Consider the following 14970-nt stretch of genomic DNA (forward strand, 5'->3'; position numbering starts at 1 on the left):
TACATGATATAACATAATCTACAGTGGCTTGCGAAAGTCTTCACCCCACCCTGGATAATTTTTCCTATTTTGTTGCCTTAGAACCTGGAATTTAAATAGATTTTGGGGGGGTTTGTATCATTTGATTTACACAGCATGCCTACCACTTTGAAGATACAAAATATTTTCTCTTGTGAAACAAACAAGAAATAAGACAAAAAAAATAGAAAACTTGAGCGTGCATTACTATTCACGCCCCCAAAGTCAATACTTTGTAGAACCACCTTTTGTAGCAATTACAGCTGCAAGTCTGTTGGGGTATGTCTCTATAAGCTTAGCATATCTAGCCACTGGGATTTCTGCCCATTCTTCAAGGCAAAACTGATCCATCTCCTTCAAGTTGGATGGGTTTCTCCTGGTGTTCAGCAATCTTTAAGTCATACCACATATTCTCAATTGGATTGAGATCTGGGCTTTGACTAGGCCATTCAAAGACATTTATGTGTTCCCCCTTAATTAAACCACTCGAGTGTTTCTTTAGCAGTATGCTTTGAGTCCTGCTGGAAGGTGAACCTCCATCCCGGTCTCAAATCTGTGGAAGACTGAAAAAGATTTCCCTCAAGAATTTCCCTGTATTTAGCACCATCATTCCTTCAATTCTGACCAGTTTCCCAGTCCCAGCTGATAAAAAAAATATCACCACTGCATGATGCTGCCCACACCATGCTTCACTGTGTGGATGGTGTTCTCGGGGTGATGAGAGGTGTTGAGTTTGTGCCAGACATAGTGTTTTCCTTGATGGCCAAAAAGCAAAATTTAAGTCTCTGACCAGAGTACCTTCTTCCATATGTTTGGGGAGTCTCCCACATGGGTTTCGGTGAACACCAATGTGTTTATACTTATTTTTTTCTGGCCACTCTTCCGTAAAGCCCAGCTCTGTGGAGTGTAAGGCTTAAAGGTCCTATGGACAGATACTCCAATCTCCGCTGTGGAGCTTTGCAGCTCCTTCAGGGTTATCTTTGGTCTCTTTGTGCATCTCTGATTAATTCCCTCCTTGCCTGTTCCGTGAGTTTTGGTGGGCTTTTGGCAGGTTTGCTGTGGTGCCATATTCTTTCCATGTTTTATAATGTATTTAATGGTGCTCTGTGGGATTTTCAAAGTTTCAGATATTTTTTTATAACCCTGAACTGTTTGGAGAGCCCCTTGGTCTTGCTTGGTGGTGCCCCTTGCTTAGTGGTGTTGCAGGCTCTGTGGCCTTTCAGAACAGGTGTATATATACTGAGATCATGTGACAGATCATGTGACACTTAGATTACACACAAGTGGACTTTATTTAACTAATTATGTCACTTCTGAAGGTAATTGGTTGCACCAGATCTTATTTAGGGGTTCATAGCAAAGGGGGTAAAAACATATGCATGCACCACTTTTTTTGACTTTTATTTTTCTTTAGAATTTTTTGAAACAAGTAATTTTTTAAAATTTCACTTCACCAATTTGGACTATTTTGTGTATGTCCATTACATGAAATCCAAATAAAAATCAATTTATATTACAGGTTGTAATATAACAAAATAGGAAAAATGCCAAGGGGGATGAATACTTCTGCAAGGCACTGTACATAAATAAAATTATGTACAACTAAAATTCCCACCTGATTCAGCTAATCATGGTGAAGCAGAGAGAAGAGCTTGATTAGTTGAATATTTTAATCAGGTGTGTGATGCAGTGCTGAATCGAAAGCCTGTACTGCCAGTAGCTCTCTAGAAGTAGAGTTGGAGACCCCTGTTGTATTGTTAGTATATGTAATGATGACAGGGTAGGGGTGTTGTAATGTGTATAGTATAGTGATGGCAGGGTAGGACGGTAGGACACCTTGAAGGCCATCTTCCGATGTTGTGCTACCAGTGACTTTCTCCAGTGACTTTCTCCAGCAGGTCTCTGAGATGTTCCTGAGTGGCCTGACACATTGACTGACCACATCTGATCCCACCTCGGACACTCCAAACGCCTTGGGAGAGGGAGAGAGAGGGAGAGAGAGAACAAGAATAAGAAAAAGAGAGAGAAAGAAAGAAAGAGAGATATGTACAGAGAGAGAAAAGAAAGAAAGGAGAAAGAGAGCAAGATTGATTGGCTAATCTCTCTGAGGTTAAGGTCCATTTCTATTCAACATTGCTCCCTGCTGGTGACCAAATGAATGACACCTGTCTAAGATTAAAAAGGAGTGCTGATATTTTTTGCAACAAAGGTTGTGCTTATACAGGAAACTCTATCATAAAGGCCTGATTGGTGAAGTAGTGCAGAGATGGTTGTCCTTCTGGAAGTTTCTCTCATCCCCACAGACAAACTCTGGAGCTTTGTCAGAGTGACCATCAGCTTCTTGTGATCACCTCCCTGACCAAGGCCCTGCTCCTCCGATTGCTCAGCTTGGCAGGGCGTACATCTCTAGGAAGAGTCTTGGTGGTTCTAAACTCGTTCCATTTAAAAATGATGGAGGCCACTATGTTTTTGGGGACCTTTAATGCTGCAGAAATGTTTTGGTACCCTTCTCCAGATCTGTGCCTCAACACAATCCTGTCTCGGAGCGCTACAGACAATTCCTTCGACCTCATGGCTTCGTTTTTGCTCTGACATGCACTTTCAACTGTGGGACCTTATATACACAGATGTGTGCCTTTCCAAATCATGTCCAATCAATTCAATTTACCACAGGGGGACTCCAATCAAGTTGTAGAATCATGTCAAGGATGAGCAATGGAAACAGGATGCACCTGAGCTCAATTTCGAGTCTCATAGCAAAGGGATTAATAAGGAATTTCTTTTTTTTCTTTTCTTTTTCTTTTTTTTTCTAAAAACCTGTTTTCGCTTTGTTATTATGGGGGATTGTGTGTAGATTGATCAGAAAATCTTTTTTTTATATACATTTTCGAATATGGCTACAACGTAACAAAATGTGGGAAAAGTCAAGAGGTCTGAAGACTTTCTGAATGCATTGTTTATTAAATCATTTTCCTTAAAGTATTATTTCTTGTAAGTACTAATGTTACTGTCCCCACGAGAACAACAAAATACTTAAATACATGTAATTTGTCCTTGAACGATTGAATTGAAATACTGTAGAATTCCCTTCATTCCTATGGAGAACTGCTTTTCTGAGGAGCGCTAATATGGCTGACCAGTGGCTTCAAAGCCTGTCATTGGCCAATACATAACATCAGCACTCCAGGGTTTATACACATCAGTGTATTGGTCAGGCTCCTGTTCTGATCTGACGGGTATGTATGGCCTTGAGGATTATAGACCTAGGCTGTTGGCTCAAGTAAAATTTATTTTAATTGTCACATGCTTTGTAAACTAACAGTGAAAGGCTTACTTACAGGCCCTTCCTAACAATGCAGAGAGAAAATATAGAAAAATGAGTAACAATAACTTGGCTATATACACAAGAGAAACAGTCTATGACCTGTGGGCAGAGGCACACACAACGACACATACACACACACAAGTTTGACACTTCTAAAAGTAAAATTCAAATAGAACTACAGTCACTCATGCAGAGCTTTTCAGAGAGTGTGTTATCTGTGTTTACAGTAGGAGAAGGGCATTCACACAAAGCTGCTAATAAAGTAAATAGCATTACAGAAAATCAGAATAATGTTGTGACTGCTCTCCACATTATGAGTTTTCCCTCTGAAGGTGAGATAGCTAGCTGTATGTCGCCTGCAGAGGATAACTGATGAAAATCCTAATTTTGGGAGCAGTAGCTGTAACCTAGTTAGTCCTCAGCCTAGGCTCTAACTGAAGAGGAGAGAGGAGAGATAGAGGAGAACAGAGACAGAGAGGGAGAAGAGGTGAGGAGTGGAGAGGTGAGGAAAGGAAAGGAGGAAGAGGATGAGAGTAGATAGAGATGAATAAGGAAGAGAATGTCTAGTCTGTAATCTCTATTAACTTCGGTGTTCATACGTGTAAGAAATTGAGAGTTCCGGCCCAAATAAAGTCTACACCCTCACAAAATTATTTTCAGCAAAATAAACACAGTTGACAGTGAGAGGACATTTCTTTTTTTGCTGAGTTTATATTTATATATATATTTATATATGAAGGTTAAAACACACCGCTGCCCTTTAAATACGCCACTTTTTGCGTCAAGCCATACACCACCACACCCACCAAACTGAGCAAATGTACTCAAAGTCTGTTATTAAAGAATGTTCAAGAACGTTTTGGGGAAATGTGTTTCGTACAAACCGTCCCACAGCGTTGCAAACGTTAAAACGGGGTGGCAGCGTAGCCTAGTGGTTAGAGCGTTGGACTAGTAACCGGAAGGTTGCGAGTTCAAACCCCCGAGCTGACAAGGTACAAATCTGTAAACATGTGTAAATATTTGTATGAACATAACAAGATTCAACAACTGAGACATAAACTGAACAAGTTCCACAGACATGTGACCAACAGAAATGGAATAATGTGTCTCTGAACAAAGGGGTGGTCAAAATCAAAAGTAACAGTCAGTATCTGGTGTTGCCACCAGCTGCATTAAGTACTGCAGAGCATCTCCTCCTCATGACCTGCACCAGATTTGCCAGTTCTTGCTGTGAGATGTTATCCCACTCTTCCACCAAGGCACCTGCAAGTTCCTAGACATTTCTAAGGGGAATGGCCCTAACCCTCACCCTCTGAAACAACAGGTCCCAGACGTGCTAAATGGGATTGAGATCCGGGCTCTTCGCTGGCCATGGCAGAACACTGACATTCCTGTCTAGCAGGAAATCACGCACAGAACGAGCAGTGTGGCTGGTGGCATTGTCATGCTGTGGAGGGGCATGTTAGGATGAGCCTGCAGGAAGGGTACCACATGAAGAAGGAGGATGTCCTCCCTGTAACACACAGGGTTGAGATTACCTGCAATGACAACAAGCTCAGTACGATGATGCTGTGAAACACCATGACGGACCCTCGATCCTGCTCCAGAGTACAGGCCTCGGTGTAACGTTCATTCCTTTGACGATAAACTCAAATCCGACCATCACCCCTGGTGAGACCGCACTTTTTGCCAGTCCTGTCTGGTCCAGCGACGGTGGGTTTGTGCCCATAGGCGATGTCGTTGCCGGTAATGTCTGGTGAGGACCTGCCTTTACAACAGGTCTACAAGCCCTCAGTCCATTCTCTCTCAGCCTGTTGCGGACAGTCTCTGAGCACTGATGGAGGGATTGTGCGTTCCTGGTGTAACTCGTGCAGTTGTTGTATCCATCCTGTAGCTGTCCCGCAGGTGTGATGTTCGGATGTACCGATCCTGTGCAGGTGTTGTGATCAGCTGTCCTGTCTCCTTGTAGCGTTGTTTTAGGAGTCTCACAGTACGGGCATTGCAATTTATTGCCCTGGCCACATCTACAGTCCTCATGCCTCCTTGCAGCATGCCTAAGGCACGTTCACGCAGGTGAGCAGGGACTCTGGGCATCCTTCTTTTGGTGCTTTTCAGAGTCAGTAGAAAGGTCTCTATAGTGTCCTAAGTTTTCATAACTGTGACAATTGCCTATCGTCTGTAAGCTGTTAGTGTCTTAACAACCGTTCCACAGGTGGCAGTTCATTAATTGTTAATGGTTCATTGAACAGGCATGGGAAACAGTGTTTAAACCTTTTACAATGAAGATCTGTGAAGTTATTTGGATTTTTACAAATTATCTTTGAAAGACAGGGTCCTGAAAAGGGATGTTTCTTTTTTTGCTGAGTTTATATGTAATATATTTATATATATATGCAGTCATTCGTTTTGATATATATATGTAATATATTTATATATGTGCAGTCATTCGTTTTGAACCCACAATCCAACCATCCTAATTTTTCAACTGGTCATAACGTACAGCAGCGTTTATATTTAATTGAACGTTCCACTAAGTTTTTTCGAACTGAATACCGATTTTGTAGCAAAACGTTTTTTAAACTGAAGCAAACAGAACAAAACTGTAAGGACCTAGCTGCATTTATCTATTTGAAACTCTAATTTTCAACTGTTTGCAATTGTTTGGACTAATGATTGCACCCCGGGTGTTTCCATTGCTCTTTTTGTGGTAATGAATCTGAGTCGCTGTGTTGCTACAGTCGTGAAGAAGGCGCGACAGCTCCTCTTCCCCCTTAGGAGGTTGACATATTTGACATGGGCCCTCAAATCCTCAAAAGGTTTAACAGTTGCACCATTGAGATCATCTTGACTGCATCACTGCTTGGTATGGTAACTGCACTGCCCTCGATCACGTGGTGCTATAGAAGGTATGGTGGTGCGGACAGCCCAGTACATCACTGGGGCCGAGCTCCCTGCCACCTGGACCTCTATATCAGGCGGTGTTAAAGACTCCAGCCACCCGAGCCATAGACTGTTGTCTCTGCTTCCATATGGCAGAAGCGGTACCGGAACAAGCGGTACCGGAACAAGTCACGTTCTGACCTTAGTTCCATTATTTTGTCTTTTGCTTTAGTATGGTCAGGGCGTGAGTTGGGTGGGTTGTCTATGTTAGTTTTTCTATATTTTTCTATTTCTGTGTTTGGCCTAATATGGTTCTCAATCAGAGGCAGCTGTCAATCGTTGTCCCTGATTGAGAACCATATTTAGGTAGCCTGTGTTCTATTGTGTTTTGTGGGTGGTTATTTTCAGTCTTTGTGTCAGCACCAGACAGAACTGTTTCGGTTTTCACTTTGTTGTTTTGTATTTTGAAGTGTTCAGTTTGATTAAAAAAAGATTAACACTTACGACGCTGCGCTTTGGTCCTCTCCTTCCACCAATGACAACCGTTACAATGACCTTATATCCCCAAGCCATGAAACTGCTAAAAAGCTAACAAAATGACTGCACAGACTATCTACATTGACCCTTATTTAATTTTTTGCACTGACTCCATGCACTCACACTCACACATACTTATTTCTCACACACACATTCATACTGACTCAACACACCCACACACAGGTGCAATCTTCATATACGCTGCTACTACTCATACTCTGATGCCTAGTCACCCTACCCCTATACAGTCGTGGCAAAATGTTTAGAGATTTACACAAATATACATTTTCAAAGTCTGCTTCAGTTTGTATGATGGCAATTTGCATATACTCCAGAATGTTATGAGTGATCAGATGACTTGCAATTAAGTCCCTCTTTGCCATGCAAATGAACTGAATCCCCAAAAAACATTTCCACTGCATTTCAGCCCTGCCACAAAAGGACCAGCTGACACCATTCTCTCGTTAACACAGGTGTGAGTTGACGAGGACAAGGCTATAGATCACTCTGTCATGCTGATTGAGTTCAAAAAACAGACTGGAAGCTTCAAAAGGAGGGTGTTGCTTGGAATCATTGTTCTTCCTCTGTCAACCATGGTAAACACATGCCGTCATCAATGCTTTGCACAAAGAGGGCTACACAAGCAAGGCTATTGCTGCCAATAAGATTGCACCTAAATCAACCATTTATCGGATCATCACGAACTTCAAGGAGAGAGGTTCAATTGTTGTGAAGAAGGCTTCAGGGTGCCCAAGAATGTCCAGCAAGCGCCAGGGATTGGTGCACCACCAGTACAGAGCTTGCTCAGGAATGGCAGCAGGCAGGTGTGAGTGCATCTGCATGCACAGTGAGGCGAAGACTTTTGGAGGATGGCCTGGTGTCAAGAAGGGCAGCAAAGAAGCCACTTCTCTCCAGGAAAAACATCAGGGACAGACTGATATTCTGCAAAAGGTACAAGGATTGGACTGCTGAGGACTGGGGTAAAGTCATTTTCTCTGATGAATCCCCTTTCCGATTGTTTGGGGCATCCGGGAAAAAGCTTGTCCGGAGAAGACAAGGTGAGCGCTACCATCAGTCATGTGTCATGCCAACAGTAAAGCATCCTGAGACCATTCATGTGTGGGGTTGCTTCTCAGCCAAGGGAGTGGGCTCACTCACAATTTTGTTTAAGAACACAGCCATGAATAAAGAATGGTACCAACACATCCTCCGAGAGCAACTCCCAACCATCCAGGAACAGTTTGGTGACGAACAATGCCTTTTCCAGCATGATGGAGCACTTTGCCATAAGGCAAAAGTGATAACTAAGTGGCACAGGGAACAAAACATAGATATTTTGGGTCCATGGCCAGGAAACTCCCCGGTCCTTAATCCCATTGAGAACGTGTGGTCAATCCTCAAGAGGCGGGTGGACAAACAAAAACCCACAAATTCTGACAAACTCCAAGCATTAATTATGCAAGAATGGGCTGCCCAGAAGTTAATTGACAGCATGCTAGGACGGATTGAAGAGGTCTTGAAAAAGAAGTGTCAACACTGTAAATATTGGGTCTTTGCATCAACCTCATGTAATAGACAATAAAAGCCTTTGACACTGATGAAATGCTTGTAATTATACTTCTGTATTCCATAGTAACAATAGACAAAAATATCTAAAGACACAGAAGTAGCAAACTTTGTGAAAATTAATTTAGGTGTTATTCTCAAAACTTTGGCCACGACTGTACATGTCTACCCTACCACTCGAGTATCGCTGAACATTGTAAATATGTTATTGGCACTGACCCTGTATATTAAATACTGAGCAAAAATATAAACGCAAAATGCAACAATTTCAACAATTTTACTGTTACAGTTCATGTATTGAAATCAGTCAATTTAAATAAATAAATAAATGAGCCCCTATTCTGTGGATTTCACATGACTGGGAATACAGATATGCATCTGTTGATCACAGATACCTTTAAAAAAGTTGTGATTTAGATCAGAAAACCAATCAGTATCTGGTGTGATCACCATTTGCCTCCTGCAGCACGACACATCTTCGCATACAGTTGATCAGGCTGTTGTTTGTGGGCTGTGTTATAGAAACTCTAATTTGCAAATGTTGGACTAAAGACTACACCCTGTATCAGCTAGATGCAGGCAAGAGTGTGCCAGACGGTTTTGAATGTCACTGTCTGTCCATGTGTCACTGTCTGTCACCTCAAATTTGTCTCTTGTGTGCACTTACGTTGTAAACTTTCATTCATAGGCAAGGTTGTAGCAACCTCAAGAGTATAGGGAAAATTTGAGTATCATGTGGTAGCCTAAACCTATCGCTGTTACATTGAACTGGGTGAATGGAATATGAATGACAGTCATCCAATATCATGTAATAGAAATAAGGCCATGTTCATGAAAAAAAACATTTATCCTCCCTCATCTTAAACGGCACTGACCGCCACTGCTGTGGCATTGTGTTGCGTGACAAAACTGGCCATTTTAGAGTTGCTTTTTACAGTCCCTAGCACAAGGTGAACCTGTGTAATGATTATGCTGTTTAGTCAGATTTTTGATATTCCACACCTCTCAGGTGGATGGGTTATTTTGGCAAAGGAGAAATGCTCACTAAAAGGGATGTAAGCAAATTTGTGCCAAAACATGTTGAGAAATAAGCTATTTGTGTGTGTGGAAAATTTCTGGTATCGTTTATTCCAGTTCATGAAACATGAGACCAACACTTGACATGTTGTGTTTTTATTTTTGATCAGTGTAGCTTACATACTTTCTTGTGTTCTTCTTATTTCTATTTCTTGTGTGTTTTTGTTCTACTTTACTTTATTTTATAGTATTTACTACTGATATTGAATACTGCAATGTTGGGAAAGAGCTTCCAAGAAAGAAATTTCACCTTCAGCAAAAATAATACATTATTTTTTTATTTTGAAAACATTGATAAGAAGCTAGAGTTCATTGTACATGTTATAATACTATGAGTAATTTCTATATTCATAAATGAACGACTGCACCTGTGGCAACGGCCTATGTGGAGTCCGAAACATTTATTCTTGTGTCAAAATTGGCTACAAATTGTAAATAGGATCATTTTGGTCATAAAGTCAGTCTTGTTCGAAACGTACATTTGAGAGATGATAGGAAAACAATTGTATGTCATGGAATGAAGGGAACTTTAACAGTTTTCCTAGGGTTGGGATTATTTCAAGGAAACGTCTAAATGGAATCCTTGGGACATCCCAACTAGGGATCCTTGGTACATCCCTTCTCATTGAAGTTGAAATTGAACAGTTAAGGTGAGGGTTAAGGTTAGGGTTAGGTAAGGGTTAAGGTTAGGGTGGGTAGGGGTTAGGGTTAGGATTAAGTGTAGGATCCCGGATAGCACTGCTTTATTTCAATCCTGCCCACAGCTGGCAGCACCCAAGTAATCATCAGCTGCACCCTACCCCATCCTAATGTCCATTTGGTTTTACATTTAATATCTCTATGGAGCTAGTTAGGGACCATCAGTAAATTACACAATGTACATGGGACAACATTTTAAAATATCAATAGCAAAACATTTTAATGACTTAACTTCAAAACTATAAATTGTAGAAATGTGTAGAGAAATACTGAAAGAATTGAATTAAGCAAATAAAAATGTGCAACATGAAGATATTGTACCATTTACATTATGCAATTTATTGACAGTCCCTAACTAGCCCCAGAGCTAGGCTATCCAATATTAAACCAACTTTTGCCACAGTCATACACCTGCTGGGTGAAGCTAATTGGCTAAATAAGTTGGCAACTTCAAGACACAGGACCTGGTTAGATTGTTTCAAGTTATCTAAAAGTGTGAGTAACTAACTGTGTACTGTTTTGTCAGAGTGAAAGTACAAACGCTTGCCATGTGCGAACACACACACAAAGAGTCACCCACATTAATCTCCCCCTCCCCTCCACAAGACATCTCTTGTTTGGCTTCAGCAGAAAAAATCCACCCAAAATTGGTCCACATTAAACAGATTATTAATTATTACGCAAGTGAGGAGTTTTGTATGGGGGGCAATGAGAGTGTTGAATTTAGTCAAGATAAAAATGAATTGCTATTTTGATATGTGAGGCTTATTTGATCTAATAAAAGCTTTGTATTGCGTAGGTAGTTGTGAGTATGCTGATGTGTGATGCATGTGACATCCCAGCAACTTTGAGTAAAAACAAGTTGACCCTGATGAAGTTCGAGACGGTCTATGCATATTCACAAGGCTAGCATAGCATTTCACTCTCCATTAAATACAGGAGTTTTACGTCAACAACCCTCATCGAATATATCCAAAAAAGTATTCACCAATCCAAAGAGCTGAATAGGCAGGAGCTTGACAACAGCACTCCGTTCTGCTATGTGGACAAACAAATCCCATTGTCAGGGAGGAGACACACGCATCTTGTCATTATTGTTGCATTCACATGGTCGTTAGAGATTTCTATTTCCTAGCTGTGATGTCGGAAATACAACTTTGTTTAATCACAGATTACTCAAGTGGCCGCTCTAACAATGAAATACATGAAATACACAAGATGTAAGGCAGTCGGGAGGAGGCAAGATCAGATGGGACCATTCTAGCCAATTGAGAGGGCAGATACCCGAGTGAACAACAGGCACAACTCCGATATAAAATTGGTTTTCTCAAAGTTGCCTGGAAGTCACATTTCCTACTTAATATCAGTACACTCCAAACAATCTAACATGCTGACCACACCGGCCGTGTTCCGTCTGCAAGCGTTGCAAAATAAATGCATGTTATTCAATAATTTCATCCAAACTGCTCGAGTACGTCAACAAGCGTCTGCATAGCCAGGCACTAAAATAAAATGTGGTTTGATTTTAGACGCTTGCCAAGCTGTATGTTGGGCGGAAGGTAGCCTAGTGGTTAGAGCGTTGGACTAGTAACCGGAAGGTTGCAAGATTCATTCCTTGAGCTGACAAGGTCAAAATCTGTCATTCTGCCCCTGAACAAGGCAGTTAACCCACTGTTCCTAGGCCGTCATTGAAAATAAGAATTTGTTCTTAACTGACTTGCCGAGTTAAATAAAGGTAAAATAAATAAATAAAAATGTCCTGCCTCTCCCATTTCCTCATAGGAGCATATACCCAACTGGGTGATTGAAAGATGAATGAGGTCTACACTGCAGTCCAGTTGGCTGCATTAATGACACATAAAATCCACAGAAGAAGAAGACCGAACTAGAAGAGATTACTAGAAACTAACTAGGTTTCCCCTTTTTATCTGTGGATGAATTGTCGTAGTAGAGAACACACAATTTTGTGTAACTCAAAATGGGTCGATATTCTACAAAGATCCAGAAAAAAAATGACCTTGTACATTTCAGGTAAAATAACAACCTAATGTTTATATACCAGAACAAATTAGCTAGCAACAGCAAGCTAGCTAGCTAAATGGCCATGAATGTTTCAAATGTGTTTTGACCTGTCCCCAAATTAATATAGTTGGTTCAGAGTTTGTTTTGTTTATTTCAATCTGTGTGTACTTATCCTGTGTGGATGGACAGAATCAACATGTGTGCGATGGTGCACGCGCATGCCTGGTGTAGCCAGCATGTAAGCATTACGAAACGTATATTTGATCCAATAAGCCTTAGGTAGCAAATAAGCCATTATATTTTTTCCACACACTCTCTCATTGACCGCCATAAATTCCTCACTTAGTGGGCAAAAAAAAAGTAATTCCACTCTGGTTTCATTCATGTGCTTTTTGGTATTTGAGTGACTGGAGTCTTGACAATTTATTGGGCTTTCCTCTGACACAACCTAGCATATAGGTCCTGGATGGCATGAAGCTTGGCCCCAGTGAAGTACTAGGCAATACGCACTACCCTCTGCTCAGATGCCTAGCAGTTGCAATACCAGGTGGGGATGCAACCGGTCAGGATGCTCTCGTTGGTGCAGCAGTAGAGCTTTTTGAGGATCTGGGGACCCATGCCAAATCTTTTCAGTGTCCTGGGGGAGTGTCGTCGTGCCCTCTTCACGAGTGTCTTGGTGTGTTTGGACCATGATAGTTTATTGGTGATGTGGACACCAAGGAACTTGAATCTCTCGACCAGCTCCACTACAGCCCCTTCGATGATAATGGGGGCCTGTTCGGCCCACCTTTTCCTGTAGTCCACAATCATCTCCTTGTCTTCTCACATTGAGGGAGAGGTCTCTGAGCCCCTCCCTATAGGCTGTCACATCATTGTTGGTCATCAGCAAACTTAATGATGGTGGATGGAGTTGTGTTTGGCCATGCAGTCATGGGTCAACAGGGAGCACAGGAGGGGACTAAGCACACATGCCTGAGGGGCCCCAGTGTTGAGGGTCAGTGTAGCAGACATGTTGTTGCCTACCCTTACCACCTGGGGCAGCCCGTCAGGAAGTCTAGGATCCAGTTGCAGAGGGAGGTGTTTAGTCCCAGGTTCCTTAGCTTAGTGATGAGCTTTGTGGCCACTATGGTGTTGAATGCTGAGCTGTTGTCAATGAACAGCACTCACATAGGTGTTCCTTTTGGCCAGGTGGGAAAGGGCAATGGGGAGTGTGATTGAGATTGTGTCATCTGTGGATTTGTTGGGGCGGTAATGTGGATTGGAGTGGGTCTAGGGTGTCCGGGAGGATGCTGTTGATGTTAGGAATGACCAGCCTTTCAAAGCACTTCATGGCTACTGATGTGAGTGCTATGAGGCGGTAATCATTGGGCACAGGGACTATGGTGGTCTTCTTGAAACATGTAGGTACTACATACTCGGCCAGGGAGAGGTCGAAAATGTCAGTGAAGACACTTACCAGTTGGTCCGAGCATGCTTTAAGTACCCGTCCTGGTAATCCATCTGGTCCTGCGGCTTTGTGAATGTTGACCTGTTTAAAGGTTGTGCTCACATGTGTTACCGAGAGCGTTATCACACAGTTGTCCAGAACAGCTGGTGCTTTCATTCATGCTTCAGTGTTGCTTGCCGAGAAGTGAGCATTAATGGCATTTAGCTCATCTTGTAGGCTCATGTCACTGGGCAGCTCTCGGTTGGGTTTCCCTTTGTAGTCTGTAATAGTTTTCAAGCCCTGCCACATTCGATGAGCATCAGAGCCGGTATAGTAGGAATCAATCTTAATCCTGTATTGACTCTTTGCATGCTTGATGGTTCATCTGAGGGCATTGCAGGATTTCTTATAAGCATCCAGATTAGTGTCCCGCTCCTTGAAAGCGGCAGCTCTAGCCTTTAGCTTGATGCAGATGTTGCCTGTAATCCATGGCTTCCGGTTGGGATATCTACGTACGGTCACTGTGGGGACGACATCATCAATGCACTAATTGATGAAGCTGATGACTGAGGTGGTATACTCCTCAATGTCATTGCTTCATTGCCAAAATCCCGAAGTATCCCTTTAACATTGACACTATGGTCAAACCTAGCTATATTACACATATTGTAGTTGTCAAAAACGGATTTGTTGTCAAGTTTCTAACTAGGCGTGTCTTTGCGTCAACAAATACCTAATGTGCACAACCTGTTCCCAGAACAGGATTTTCTATGATGTTTGAAAGAAAATTAGTCTCAGCCTTACTTTATTTAGTCTATTCGTGATGGTGAATCCGTCCACTGACGCTCCCTAATTGGATCCGAGTCGGGTCCCTTCTGCTCCTTGGATTGGTGTGTGGGCTCCCTGAGCCACACCTATTGTAGACCCTGTGCACAGTTAACCTCGGTCTCCCTGGGAACGATCAGCAAGCGGAGTTAGCCATCTCATCCTCATGCCCATCACCAGAAAGGAAGAGAGACTGTAGATTCTTTAAAACAAGTTGTTTAATGATAAGAATTGCAATTCCGGAGCTGGTTAACAATCACTCAAAAGGTGCAGAGTTAAGAGACCAATGAACAAGAGTTGGGTCTCAGCTTTTATAATCTTAGTCTACGTGGCAGTTTAGCAGGTGTGTGAGATCATGATGGGAACATAGAGTACAAACAAGTGATAATGCCAGTTTTGTTACTCTTTTCTGCTGCTGCTCAAGTTTCCCTCTGTTCTCTTCATATCTCCACACAGCTGTGTCCTTGAAAGATACGAAAAGAACAGGATGGACCAAAAACTGGTCACTCCCACAGGGCCCTTTGTTTTTGGCCTCGTGACTAAGTTACTCAGAAACAAGAGAGGAAAAACACTGGCTTCTTCTTACATGAGAGAA

The 14970-nt window shown here is 42.1% G+C and overlaps 1 long non-coding RNA gene across 1 annotated transcript in view; it reads right to left on the reverse strand.

The window, feature by feature from the left end:
* The window catches only part of LOC118371479 (uncharacterized), a 19912-nt gene extending 5123 nt beyond the window's left edge, over positions 1 to 14789 (reverse strand). The window contains exons 1-2 of the long non-coding RNA XR_008080047.1: positions 14355 to 14789; positions 1855 to 1990 (exon numbers count right to left, since the gene is read on the reverse strand). This is a non-coding gene — a long non-coding RNA (uncharacterized LOC118371479). The remainder of the gene's footprint in view (positions 1 to 1854; positions 1991 to 14354) is intronic.
* Positions 14790 to 14970: the final 181 nt, after the last annotated feature.

This window comes from Oncorhynchus keta, chromosome 26 (genome assembly GCF_023373465.1).
Source record: "Oncorhynchus keta strain PuntledgeMale-10-30-2019 chromosome 26, Oket_V2, whole genome shotgun sequence".
Taxonomy (NCBI): domain Eukaryota; kingdom Metazoa; phylum Chordata; class Actinopteri; order Salmoniformes; family Salmonidae; genus Oncorhynchus; species Oncorhynchus keta.